At 44.4% G+C, this 14,122-nt stretch overlaps 1 long non-coding RNA gene across 2 annotated transcripts in view; it reads right to left on the reverse strand.

Moving 5' to 3' along the window:
* The window catches only part of LOC141091313 (uncharacterized), a 296,273-nt gene extending 290,083 nt beyond the window's left edge, over nucleotides 1–6,190 (reverse strand). For both annotated transcript variants that reach the window (XR_012232484.1, XR_012232485.1), the window contains exons 1-2: nucleotides 6,063–6,190; nucleotides 3,368–3,420 (exon numbers count right to left, since the gene is read on the reverse strand). This is a non-coding gene — a long non-coding RNA (uncharacterized lncRNA). The remainder of the gene's footprint in view (nucleotides 1–3,367; nucleotides 3,421–6,062) is intronic.
* Nucleotides 6,191–14,122: the final 7,932 nt, after the last annotated feature.

Genomic DNA, 14,122 nt, shown 5'->3' on the forward strand with positions numbered 1-14,122 from the left:
CCTTTCTTGTTTGTGCTATATTTATCTTTCATTGTGCCTTTTTAAAGTCTAATTTTTTGCGTTCACCTTATTTGTTATTTTAGTTCACCACTGTGGATGGAGTTCTAGCTTTCAAATGTTTTCACCTTTTTCGTCCTTGCTGGAGTGATTTTTGCTCTCCTGATATATTTGACACAATTTTTTTATTTTCAAAATGTGTGACTTTTTGCTCTAAATAGTTGCAAAAAAGTTAAAGATAAAAATGAAGACATTTTTTGCTTTCACCAAATCTCATGACCTCAGTGTGCTATTTTGAAGGGTTTGCCCCACCCTCCCCCAAAAAATGGCAATAAATACCAGAAGAAAAGGAATAAAAGTGACATAAAAAATACAAAAGATGAATTGGGGCTGTGAAATATGGGAAAATGATATCTAAATTATATCATTTTGATTTCTGATGGAATTCCCCATCAAGATACAGTTTGGCCCAAAAATACTGGCTTCATATCACTCAGCCCCCCTCCCTTGGCATTCATTCCCCAGTATCAATGTTTTTATTTAATTAACATAGCTTGAAGCTCTCTCCAGAGTGGACATAGATCCTGTGTCCAGCAATTAGCACAGGGGTGTTAACTCTCCTGCAGGACCAGCCAAACTGGATTCTTTTGTCTGACTCAAGCACATGGAGACATCGGGACTCCACAGGTCACAGCAAGGCTCTAAGGTATTGAATCTGGAAAATGACCTATAATAACAGAATGCAATATCTCTGAGACTAGCCGAGCACATAATCAGAATCGGCATTCCTTTCCTCACACACCCATACCTTTTAGCACACTGTGTTATGGAGTTATACAGCATAGCTACCAGGAGTTAAATGCAGTAGCCATATTTGGTCTCCATGCACAGATAAAATCCAGCAGAACCCAGTGGTGGCGCCACCAACCCATTTGGAGATAAGGGTGGAAAGTTATGGGCCATCCATGGTTCTGCCTGGAAAATCATACTCTCAGAGTTGGGAGGGGTGAGGCAGCACAAGCCCAGGGGTAGGCACAGAGTGTGAGAGGGAGCAGCCTAGGAGATAAGAGACAGCTGTTCATTTTGAGCATAGTTTTCTACTGGCAGGAGGATCCATTAGCTGACATGGCCAGGAAAGCCCATAACTAAGATTTGGACCTGTGATCCATCAGTGCCTCCCTGTTGTCACATGCTACATACTTTTGAATGTATACCTGTATATTGTTCTGTAAATGTATGCCTGTTTATTTCTAGTGCGCCTTTCGGCGATTACATATAAATCTAATCTTGGGCTGCTCTATTATCTCGATACACAAATCCCCATGTCCGCATGCTCCATTCATTTCTAAAAGCTACCCGGGTTGGTTTCTGACCTGATATAATTGTTGAAAGTGTGACACGTTACTTCTTAAAGTTACATTTGGTCAGATGAGGGTTACCAGTCCCTTATACATATGAATAAAAAATTCCCAGCACTCAAAAGCCAGATGCTCAATAAAAGTTTATTATAGTACATAATCCAAAAAAAAAGGAACATTTCGGTCTCTTCCTTCACCTTCATCAGACGAAGAAAACAGAAAAAATAGGTACACAATGGTACAAAAAATTTATGTCGCATAAGATAATATAGAACAATAATGCATGTCCAGTATTCATTTAGAAGGATATCTAATATATAAAGCTCAATGTGGGTGTGTATGTATGTATGTATGTATGTATGTATGTACGTCCAGGATTGGCATCCGCTCCGTCGCAGCTACAGCCACAAAATTTGGCACAGTCACACTTCTGGAACCCGAGAGCGTCATAGACTATGTTGTGAGGCAAAATTTAAACCCCGCGCATTCCAATTCACCAAACAATTTTGCCCCTATCTACATAATGGGGAAAAAGTGTATGTATTGGCATCTGCACCGTCATAGCTACAGCCACAAAATTTTGCAAAGTTACACGTCTGGACCCCGAGAGCGTCATAGGCTATGTTGTGAGGCGAGATTTTAACCCTGCTCGTTTCAATTCACCAAACAATTTTGCCCCTATCTACATAATGGGGAAAAAGTGAAAGGAAAAGTGTTGGAGGCAAATTGACAGCTGCCAGATGTGAACAAGGGGGACTGAAAGAATAAGAGCGATGGCGCCAAAGAGTATATACCGTACAGTTGCCAAGGTGGGGCCCTGACATGGGATACTCACCACACATGGGGATATGAACACACACACAAAATGCGCCACACACTACCACGTGCTTCAACACATATACCACCCTCAGCACACATTTCACCACACATACACCAACCTCGCCACATAAAAGTCGAAACACAAAAGTTGCCACTCAAAACTCGCCACACTGTCCCAGAGCTGTTTTAAAGATGAAAAATGAGCTGTGATTGGTTGCTATCAGCAACAGTTTTCTTTGTAGACAGTTGTGGTAACTGAGGCCTATTATTCTTATCATTTCTATGGCGTTATCGTCCTTCTGTAAAGCTGGAAATAACACAGTTTATTACTGTGCCAACACAGACCACCCTCTGACATAGACTGCAGGGGAGCCCAGTATCACACAGGATAGGATTAGATACACGGCTCAGCAGTCAGTATTACACAGGATAGGATTAGATACATGGCTCAGCAGACAGTATCACAAGGATAGGATTAGATACACGGCTCAGCAGACAGTATCACACAGGATAGAATTACATACACGGCTCAGCAGTCAGTATGACACAAGATAGGATTAGATACACTGCTTAGCAGACAGTATTACACAGGAGAGGATTAGATACACGGCTCAGCAGGCAGCATCACATAGGGTTAGATACATGGCTCAGCAGTCAGTATCACACAGGACAGGATTAGATACACAGTACAGCAGTCAGTATCACACAGGATAGGAATAGATACATGGCTCAGCAGACAGTATCACACAGGATATGATTAGATATGCAGCTCAGCACACAGTATCACACAATGTATTAGCTACACGGCTCAGCAGTCAGCATCACACAGGATAGGATTAGATGGACGGTTTTTATGTGCAATATAATCATTATAATTTGTTATACCTAACCACAGTTGGTTACTATGCCCAGGCAACGCCGGGCTCTTCAGCTAGTACATACATAAAATAGAAAAACACATATTCATGAGTGAAGAGGAGCTGAAATAATACATGCGACAATATGAACATTGGGACTAGAGGTCCCAAGAGTAAATATCAAGCTATCATTAATGCGTAACATAATTATGACCGTTATCGGGTTATTACAGAAAAAAATGGAGAATTGGTTAAAAAGAACAGGAGATATCTAACACCTCAGTCTAACACCTAGAACCACCATATAAGAAGGAAACAAATGAACAGTATGCTTACCGGATTATAATACTAGAAGGAGACCCAAAGAGCAAGCAAGGTCCTGAGAAGATCTGAAAATAACAGACCACCTGTGTAATTACCATGTCATATTACCATATGAATATAAAAAAAGAAGAAATGCCCGTGATAATAACAGAGATACCTTACCACATATAGTTTGTTGAGGATGTCCAGAGAAAAAGGCGCTGCCTCTGCCACGAGAGGGGAGTAAGGGGGACCATGCATACCATGAAAGGGGAGTGAGGGGACCATGCATACCATGAAAGGAGGGTGAGGGGACCATGCATACCACGAAAGGGGAGTGAGGAGACCATGCATACCATGAAAGGGGAGTGAGGGGACCATGCATACCACGAAAGGGGGGTGAGGGGTCCATGCATACCATGAAAGGGGGGTGAGGGGACCATGCATACCACGAAAAGGGGGGTGAGGGGACCATGTATACCAGGATTGGGGGGCGAGGGGACCATGCATACCAGGATTGGGGGGCGAGAGCACCATACATACCAGGATTGGGGGGTGAGGGGTAGCATGCATACCAGGATTGGGGGGTGAGGGGACCATGCATGCCAGGATAGGGGGGTGAGAGGACCATGCATACCAGGATAGGGGGGGTGAGAGGACCATGCATACCAGGATAGAGGGGGTGAGAGGACCATGCATACCAGGATAGGGGGGTGAGGGGACCATGCATACCAGGATAGAGGGGTGAGAGGACCATGCATTCCAGGATAGGGGGGTGAGGGGACCATGCATACCAGGTTAGGGGGGTGAGAGGACCATGCATACCAGGATTGGGGTGTAAGGGGACCATGCATACCAGGATAGGGGGGTGAGGGGACCATGCATACCAGGATTGGGGGGTGAGAGGACCATGCATACCAGGATTGGGGGGTAAGTGGGCCATGCATACCAGGATAGGGGGGTGAGGGGACAATGCATACCATGAAAGGGGGGTGAGGGGACCATGCATACCACGAAAAGGGGGGTGAGGGGACCATGTATACCAGGATTGGCGGGCGAGGGGACCATGCATACTAGGACATGGGGGTGAGAGGACCATGCATACCAGGATGGGGGGGTGAGATGACCATGCATACCAGGATAGGGGGGTGAGAGGACCATGCATAGCAGGATTGGGGGGTGAGGGGACCATGCATACCAGGAAAGGGTTGGGTGATGGGACCATGCATACCAAGATAGGGATGAGGGGTGCCATGCACACCAGGATAGGAGGGTGGCAGCACATACCAGGATGGGAGACCATATACCAATAAAAATGCCCACCACCCGGGCATAGAACGGGTTCATAGCTAGTATAACTATAAATATAAACCATCAATGGGACATACAGGGCTCAGATAAAGGTATATTATCAGAAGAATATATATATATTTTTAGAGCCTCTATCAATATTTATAACAATCCTAGAAATATACATAAAGAGAATATACAATTTTTTGAGAAGGCATATAATAATGTTAAATCAGAATGAAAAATTACACATAATATATATTTTCATAAGTACTTATATACCACTGTCAAGTATTTTAATAAGCCTAAATCATGTAAATCAGGATAAACCAATGCTGTCATACTCCCTATTTAGTCTCATGGGTTCTAGACTCTGTAGATAATGGATCCAATATGCTTCTGTTAATCAAAGCTTTTTAATTAGGTCACCACCTCTTCTGTTTAAACTGACCTGTTCTAACACCAAAAACCGTAATTGGGCAATCGTACGCCCTGCCAAATAAAAATGATTTGGAATCGGAATATGATATATTTTACATTGTATATCCGATTTATGGTGTGAAATACGATCTTTAATTGCTTGAATTGTTTCTCCAACATTAATTTTGCCACATGGGCATTTTATGGCATATACAATTGATATAAGCCTGCCGATGGACAGGGCTTATTTCGAACGAGGAACTGGTGGCAGCAGACCGTACTGTTTTAGTGAGGAACTCTGGCAGTGATGGCCAGGAGGTTTATATATATATACTAGCTGAAGAGCCCGGCACTGCCCGGGCATAGTAACTAACTGTGGTTAGTTATAGCAAATTATAATTATCCTCCATCCCATAGTCCCGTGCCCATATACCCATCATACATATCCACAATCCCATAGGCCCATGCCCATATACCCATCATACATATCCTCCATCCCATAGTCGAGTGCCCATATACCCATCACACATCCTCCATCCCATAGTCCCATGCCCATATACCCATCACACATCATTCATCTCATAGTCCCATGCCCATATACCCATCATATATATCCTCCATCCCATAGTCCCGCACCCATATACCCGTCATACATATCCTCCATCCCATAGTCCCTCATACATATCCTCCATCCCATAGTCCCATGACCATATACCCATCATACATATCCGCCATCCCATAGGCACGTGCCCATATACCTATCATACATATCCTCCATCCTATAGTCGAGTACCCATATACCCATCACACATCCTCCATCCCATAGTCGAGTGCCCATATACCCATCACACATCCTCCATCCCATAGTCCCATGCCCATATACCCATCACACATCCTTCATCTCATAGTCCCATGCCCATATACCCATCATATCCTCCATCCCATAGCCTGTGCCCATATACCCGTCATACATATCTGTAGTGTCGTGATGTCGGCGATAAAGAATTCAGAGACATACACGGGTGTGCTAGTGCTTGGCTGCCAGGCCGTGCTTTTCTTTATTCCTTACTTCCTCCTTCCTCTCCACGTCCCTCCCCGACTCCTCCTCTCCCCTACATCACTGTTACTAGGCAAAGAATGCAAACAAGGGCAACAGCCCGCAAACAGCAGGAGATGTGACAACATCACACCTCTTCTTTTCTCACAACAAAAAAAAAAAACTGAAACATTTGAAGAACATTGTCGTTCAAACATTAAGTCTCACTGCAGAACATAGTCTGTAAGGTGGGCAGGTGGTCTTCGATAGGTCCTAGTCGGATAGCGGTGAGACAGCCCATCACCAGATGAGCCCTGAGTATCCCCGGAGACATCCCCTGTTAGGCTTACGGCATCTCCAGTCTCTGGCAGGGAGTCGTCGCTCTCCGCTTCCTCACTAGGCGTGGTTTTTGGGACGTGGCCCCGGAGTTTTTTAAAGTGGGACACATTCCGTGTGACCTGACGACTTTGATTCCGGGCAGTAACCATGGTGCCCTTAACGTCTATAACTTGAAAGGGTTCCGGATAGTACGGTGACACAAACTTTCTAGTCGCTTTTAACCTTTGTGCCAGGACCCAATCGCCCACCTGTATTGCCGGCTGTCTGCCTCGATGGTTGCGCTTATCTGCATACCGTTTCATCTTTTCCTTTGATATGGAGTCATTGATAGAAATCGGGGTCTGGACGGAGATTGCTGGAATGCTTGGAAGTTTGACCCGTAAGGGCCTGTTGAACAGTGCCGTTGCAGGTGGTATTCCCGTTGTAGAGTGGGGTGTAGCCCTGTACTGTCTAAGGAATGCGTTCAACTCTTGCTGTAAGTCCTTGTGCTCCATGGTAGCAATCCTTAGGGTCTTGTTGAGCGATTGCATGAATCGTTCGACTTCACCGTTGGTCTGAGGCCAGCAAGGAGTTATTTTCCGGTGTGTGAAACCCAGGTAGGTTGCGAAGGACTGAAAGTCTGTGCTATTGAAAGGTGGTCCATTGTCAGATTTCACGATCTCAGGTATGCCATATGCTGAGAAGATCTTGTCTAATTTTGGAAAACAGCCTTGGCCGAGGTTGTAGAAACATGTTCGATGACTGGAAACCTTGAAAAGTCGTCCATGATCACCAGCAGATAGGAGCTATCTGGTAAACTGCAGAAATCGATGCTAACAGCTATCCATGGGCCGGCTGGCAGGGGTGTCATTTGTAATGGTGCACGTCTATGGGCAACTGTAGTGGCTTGGCACGGTATGCATGTTTCAACGAGTGCCTCTACCTTTTTGTCAAGTCCGGGAAACCACACTTTCTCCCGAAGTAGCTGCTTCGTTTTCACGACTCCTTGATGAGCTTCATGCGCCAGATCCAGTACCCTGCTCTGAAGTTTCTGAGGTATCACCAGGCGATTATCTCTTAAGAGCATATTTGAGTCTGATACTGATAGTGAATGTCTCGCGTTAAAGAAAACCTCCAGGTACCCAGCCTGATCAGGAGGGTGAAGGCGGGCCTCAGCGAGAAAACTGCTCCAGTTCTTGGACCGAACCGTCTCTATCACAAATTGAAGTTGGTGATCGGCATCCAGCGCTTGCTTAATTTCCTGTATGGTCATAGCTTTCGGTACCGAATGGGCAACGACAAAGTTGACATGCTCCTCCGCCAGAATCGTCGTGGGGATGTCGTCTGTGGTGGGCTGTGGTGCTGGGTGTCTCGAGAAATAGTCTGCGGGATTTCCAGCTCCCGCCTCGTATCTCAACTGGAGATGATAGTTCTGTAAGCGGAGCAACCAGCGTTCAAGACGCGGGGGAGGCTTTGACGAGGGCTTATTGAAAATTGGAACGAGTGGCTTGTGGTCAGTTATCACTGTGAATTGATGTCCAAAAAGGTATAAATGGAAATGAAGGCACCCCCACACAACTGCCAGGGCTTCTCTCTCAGTTTGTGAATATCGCTGCTCTGTATCCGTTAGTGTCTTGCTGGCATATGAGATTGTGGATATGTCGCCTGCGCTAGACACTTGTGTGAGAATTGCCCCTAGGCCTACTGGACTAGCATCCACCAGTAGCTGTGTGGGTTTTGACGGGTCAAAATAGGCCATGACAGTGTCGCTGGTTAGGTTAGTTTTCAATGCGTCAAAAGCTGCTTGCTGCTCAGTACCCCATGTCCACGGAGAGTCTTTCTTTGTGAGCTTTCGCAGAGCTTCTGAAACAGTGGCTAGGTCAGGTATAAATCGCCCACAGTATGTGACCAGTCCTAGGAAGCTGCGAACATCTGACACATTTTGCGGTGGGCTAGCCGATTTTATGGCAGCCACTTTCTGTGGGTCAGCTGAAACTCCTTGTTCAGAAAAGATGTATCCAAAGTTAATGATTTTTGGTTAAATTCACATTTCGACGGATTGACAGTGAGATTGCAGGCTTGGAGTCTTTGAAACACTTGTTCTAGGCGATTGTCATGTTCCTCTTGGGTTGTGCCATAAATGAGAATGTCATCACTGACGTTGAGGACTCCTGCAATGCCAGACAGAACCTGGCTGACGATATTCTGAAAAATTTCTGCGGCCGATGAGATGCCAAAGTTCAATCTCTTAAATCTGCGCAGGCCCACATGCGTGCTAAAAGTTGTAATGTACCTGGAGTCTGGAAGCAATTCAAGTTGATGATAGCCTGAGTTTAGGTCAATTTTTGAAAATACCTTCGCACCATTCAGGTCTTCGAGAATGTCATCAATAGTGGGCATGATGTGCCTTTCTCTTTGGATCGCCCGATTGGCGTGGCGCATATCCACACATAGTCGGATTTTACCTGGCTGCTTCGGTTTAGGTGCAACAACGATTGGTGAAACCCAGGGGGTCGGGCCTTCAACGCGTTCGACGACATCGGACGCCTCCAGGTCTTGCAGTTCTTGCTCCACAAGCTTGCGGACATGGAATGGAATGCGCCTGTGGGGCTGAATAGAGGGCTGTACTGACGGATCTATATGCAATTTTATTTGAACATCCTTTAGCTTACCTAGGCCTTTAAAGAGATTTGGGTACTTCTGCATAATGTGGTGGGCCGAAGGACCTGTAATGCTGTTGACAAGGTTCACAAGGCCCAGAGATATTGCACTGGTACAGCTGAGAAGTGTGTCCGCAGAGCATTCTACCACATAAAAGGTGTCAGTGATGGACTTTCCTTCAGCTGCAACTTCTGACTGAAATTTTCCGCACAGGGGCAGTGCAGCTGCTGAGCCATAAGGAAAAATCTTTATATTAGTACTTTGTAGAGTAGGTTTGTTTAGGAGCTGGTTGTAGACTGTATGACTGATGACGTTGACTGATGCCCCCGTGTCCACCAGGGCTTCTATTGGATTGCCATTCACTAGGATTACTCGTTTTGGATTAGTAACTGCGTGCACAGTATTAGATCCCTCTTCCGTCACGGAGAATAAATAGGTGCTGTGGGACTCGTCATTAATCTGCAGTGTTTGGATCTTCGGTGGCCTAGGTTGTGCGGTGGTATGAGGAGATTGTGGCTTGGATCTACACAGCTTTGCAAAATGATTTTGCTTTCCGCAATTATGACAAGTTCCTCCCTTTGCTGGGCAGACATTCTGGTGAGGATACGATCCACCGCAGTTGTAACATGTGGCTGCCTGCGTGCGAGGCACATTTGGTTTCTGTGTAAGCTTTGCTATAGAAGATGTCGCGTCTGGCCCATGCTCGATGTTCTCTATCAGTTTAGCTTGTTTGTCTGCAGCATCATTTATACGCGCTGTATCTAGCAACTTCGCTAACGTCATGGTGGGGTCTCTGAGTGCTTGTCTCCTTAACTTGGAGGAAATACATCCTTGTACGATCTGCATTTGGATTTCTTTGTCTACTTCCGCAAATTCACAGTGCGCTGCAAGGTGTCGTAGCCGGACATGATACTCAGCCATGCTTTCTGTTGGCGACTGCTTTGACTGCCTGAACTTAAAAATTTCAAATGCCGGATTTCTGTGAGGGGAGAAGTGCTTGCTTAACGCAGCTTTGCTGAGCTTATAGTCCTTGTCCTCCCCTGTATTCGGCAGAGTAGTGAATATATCGTAAACCTGCTCCCCTGCGTAGTGTAACAGCATGGCTTTTTTCCGGGTATCATCAGAGACATTCATGGCTTGCAGAAATATCTCGAATCGCTTTAGCCATTTATCCCAAGATACTGCCAGGTTTGCTTGGGACTGATGCACATCAAAAGCAGGAAATGCGGGTAGACAAGCCATAGTGAGTGCTGATAGCCTTGTAGACTGTTCGTGGGACTGAAATACCTGTGGCTGATGAATGAACGCTTCCTCGTCGCCAGTTGTAGTGTCGTGATGTCGGCGATAAAGAATTCAGAGACATACACGGGTGTGCTAGTGCTTGGCTGCCAGGCCGTGCTTTTCTTTATTCCTTACTTCCTCCTTCCTCTCCACGTCCCTCCCCCGACTCCTCCTCTCCCCTACATCACTGTTACTAGGCAAAGAATGCAAACAAGGGCAACAGCCCACAAACAGCAGGAGATGTGACAACATCACAATATCCTCCATCTCATAGTCCCTCATACATATCCTCCATCCCATAGTCCCGTGCCCATATACCCATCATACATATCCGCCATCCCATAGTCCCGTGCCCATATACCCATCACATATATTCTCCATCCCATAGTTCCATGCCCATATACCCGTCATACATATCCTCCATCCCATAGTCGAGTGCCCATATACCCATCACACATCCTTCATCTCATAGTCCCATGCCCATATACCCATAATGCATATCCTCCATCCCATAGTCCAGTGCCCATATACCCATCATACATATCCACCATCCCATAGTCCCGTGCCCATATACCCATCATACATATCCTCCATCCCATAGTCCAGTGCCCATATACCCATCACACATCCTCCATCCCATAGTCCCGTGCCCATATACCCGTCATACATATCCTCCATCCCATAGTCCAGTGCCAATATACCCATCACACATCCTCCATCCCATAGTCAACCATTATGACATCATAATGAGCGGCGGGGCTTGCAACCTATGATGACATCAGCGTCGCCATGGCAACCATTATGACATCATAATGAGGGGCGTGGCTTGATACACACACACTTTTTCCCCATTATGTAGATAGGGGAAAAATTGTTTGGTGAATTGGAACGCGCGGGGTTAAAATTTCACCTCACAACATAACCTAGGCCACTCTCAGGGTCCAGACGTGTGACTGTGCCAAATTTTATGGCTGTAGCTGCGACGGTGCGGATGCCAATCCCGGACATACACACACACACACACACATACATACATACATACATACTTACATACACACACGTGCTTTAAAAATATAGGGTATGTTCACACGTCTCTTTTAGGCTGGTCTGGCACAGATCTGCTTTGAAGCAAACTTAAAAAATGCTCAAAAGAATGAAACTACTTGCTGTTCATATTTTCAAGTTTTTCACCTGACCATTCTTCAGGCTTTGTTCACTTGGAAGATACTCCTTACTTACAATACAAATCAATGGAAAAGCTCCAAAGATATCTGGAAGATGGCCACAAGTCTATTCGAGCGTCTTTGTTAGCATTTTTTATTTAAAAACAGTTAGAGTTTTCTTCATTCTTGAATGGACTTTAAAAAAAAATACCAGAAAATGGCAGAATAAAAGAAACCCTCAAAATGCTGGGAAAATGCTAAAAAAAACCACAGGTAAAAAACATTGAAAAAGTGCTCAGGAAATGACTAAATAATGCTAAAAAAGATAATTCAGGTTTGTAAAATGCTACAGAAAAGGAGCAATTCCTAAAGCGTCTTCCGCTTGAAAAATGGATGATTATGAACTGAAAAAGAAGTCTTCTGAACATACTCAAACAGGGCAGGACCTGAGCCAAAAAGATGCCCTGGCAAACAAAGCCCTCCAGTCCACATTAAAAATTGATCCCCTCCCCATATAAGACCAGGTTCAGATGAGAGTTTGAAATTGTTTGTTTTTCAACTAGAGAAAAAACTGATGATTTTGCATCCGTATTGTCATTCATATGTCATGTTTTACAAGTGGTTTTATCATGAACAGTTTAATACATAATAAAAAGTCAAAGTGCAGAGCTGTTCACACATTCAAAGCATCTGCACCTATGCCCCAACTGTTTTTCAGTTAGATTCGGGGCAGGATGAAGTAGGGTCCGAGCAGAATCCAGACCCTAGTCACTAGATGTGAACCCACAGGAGTGGAGGTGATCCTGATGAGACTCACATACCTGAGGGGCACACAGATTGTAGCTCAGAAAGAAAGGTTTCCAACTCCCCTTGTGTCCCGTGCCAGATCATAAGAACATCGTCAATGTATCTTCTCCAAAACACAGCCTTATCGCACAAGGACACAGGATCAGTTAACAAGATGCCCCTCTCCCACAGTCTCAGGAAGAGATTAGACTATGAAGGCACACAAGACACCCCCATAGCAGTCCCCTGAAGCTGCAGGTAGAGGGCATCCTTAAACTTGAAGAAATTGTATGTGAGCACAAATTTCAAAGCTGTCAGTAAAACATTGCAAAGGTCCTCATGTAAACCACTAGTATAAAGAAAGGACCTGATGACATTCAAACCGTCCACTTGTTGAATAAATCTATAGAGTGACTCAATGTCACAAGTAACAAGCTTACATAAGGGGTCACATATGTTGTTATCTCCAGATACAACAGGCCTACTGGGGGGTGTCACCAAATCCTTGTGGATATTTGGAAGTAGATATATTGTTGCTACTGTTGGTTCATCAATCCAAAGACCTTCCTCCTACTTTGAAGTATGTACAGAACATTCCACAGCATCTGATAGGATCACTTGTAGCTCCTTTATAAATTTAGACAAAGGATTGAAGGTGAGTTTATGGTAACAATTAGTTTTCAACTGCCTGAACATTTCCCTTTCGTAAAGACTCACAGGCCACATGACAATATTTCCACCCTTGTCAGATGGCTTGATGGCCACCCCCTTTAGTTGTTCAAGCTCCTTCAGGGAACATCTTTCTCTGTAGGTCAAATTAGTGTGTTTATTTGTCTTTGAAATAGATTGAATCTCCTGAGTGACTAACCTCACTAACAAGTACACTTTTTAAAAGGCCGATAATTGGGGGAATTTTTTGGATTTAGGCAATAGATGTACAGGATACTTGCCATGCTTATTGTTCTCTAATTCTTCTGCCAGTCCTTTCAAAATCTTTATTGCTTCTTTTTTTGCTTCTGAAGGAAAAGTCTCATCCATTGAGTTCTTAAAATATAGAATCATAGAATCGTAGAGTTGAAAGGGATCTCCTTGACCATCTGGTCCAACCCCTGCTCAAAGCAGGATTTGCTAAATCATCCAAGACAGATATCTGTCCAGCCTCTGTTTGAAGATTTCTATTGAAGAACTCACCACCTCTCGTGGCAGTCTGTTCCACTCATTGATCACTCTGTCAAAAAGTTTTTTCTAATATCTAATCTGTGTCTCCTCCCATTCAGCTTCATCCCATTGCTTCTAGTCTTTCCTTGTGCAAAAGAGAATAAAAATGATCCTTCTACAATGTGACAGCCCTTGAGATATTTGTAGACAGCTATTAAGTCTCCTCTCAGTCTTCTCTTTTGCAAGCTAAACATTCCCAAATCCTGCAAGGTTAGCTAAGTGTTTCCACACTATCTTTCTGTTTATAGATTTCCTGGATTCTTCTATTCCCTTATTAGGACAGTGAAGAAAAGTTGATGTTACATTTCCTTTCTGAGAGAAAACAGATGCAAAATAGGAATTTAAAAGTTCGGCCTTCTCAACATCCTGGCTTACTATTTCATCATTTTCATCCTGTAAAAATCCTATAGTATCTTTGACTTTTCTTTTACTTTTGACATATCCCCAAAATCCTTTATTATTGCTTTTGACGTCTCTTGCAAGCCTCAATTCATTGTCAGCTTTAGATAATCTGATTTGTGCCCTGCAGGTTCTGCAGACAGCATTATATTCTTCTTTAGATATGCCTCCCTCTTTCCATTTTATAAACATTTCTTTCTTCCTTTTTAGCATGTG

This window comes from Dendrobates tinctorius, unplaced genomic scaffold (genome assembly GCF_039654945.1).
Source record: "Dendrobates tinctorius isolate UK_male_01 unplaced genomic scaffold, ASM3965494v1 ptg000051l, whole genome shotgun sequence".
Lineage (NCBI taxonomy): Eukaryota > Metazoa > Chordata > Amphibia > Anura > Dendrobatidae > Dendrobates > Dendrobates tinctorius.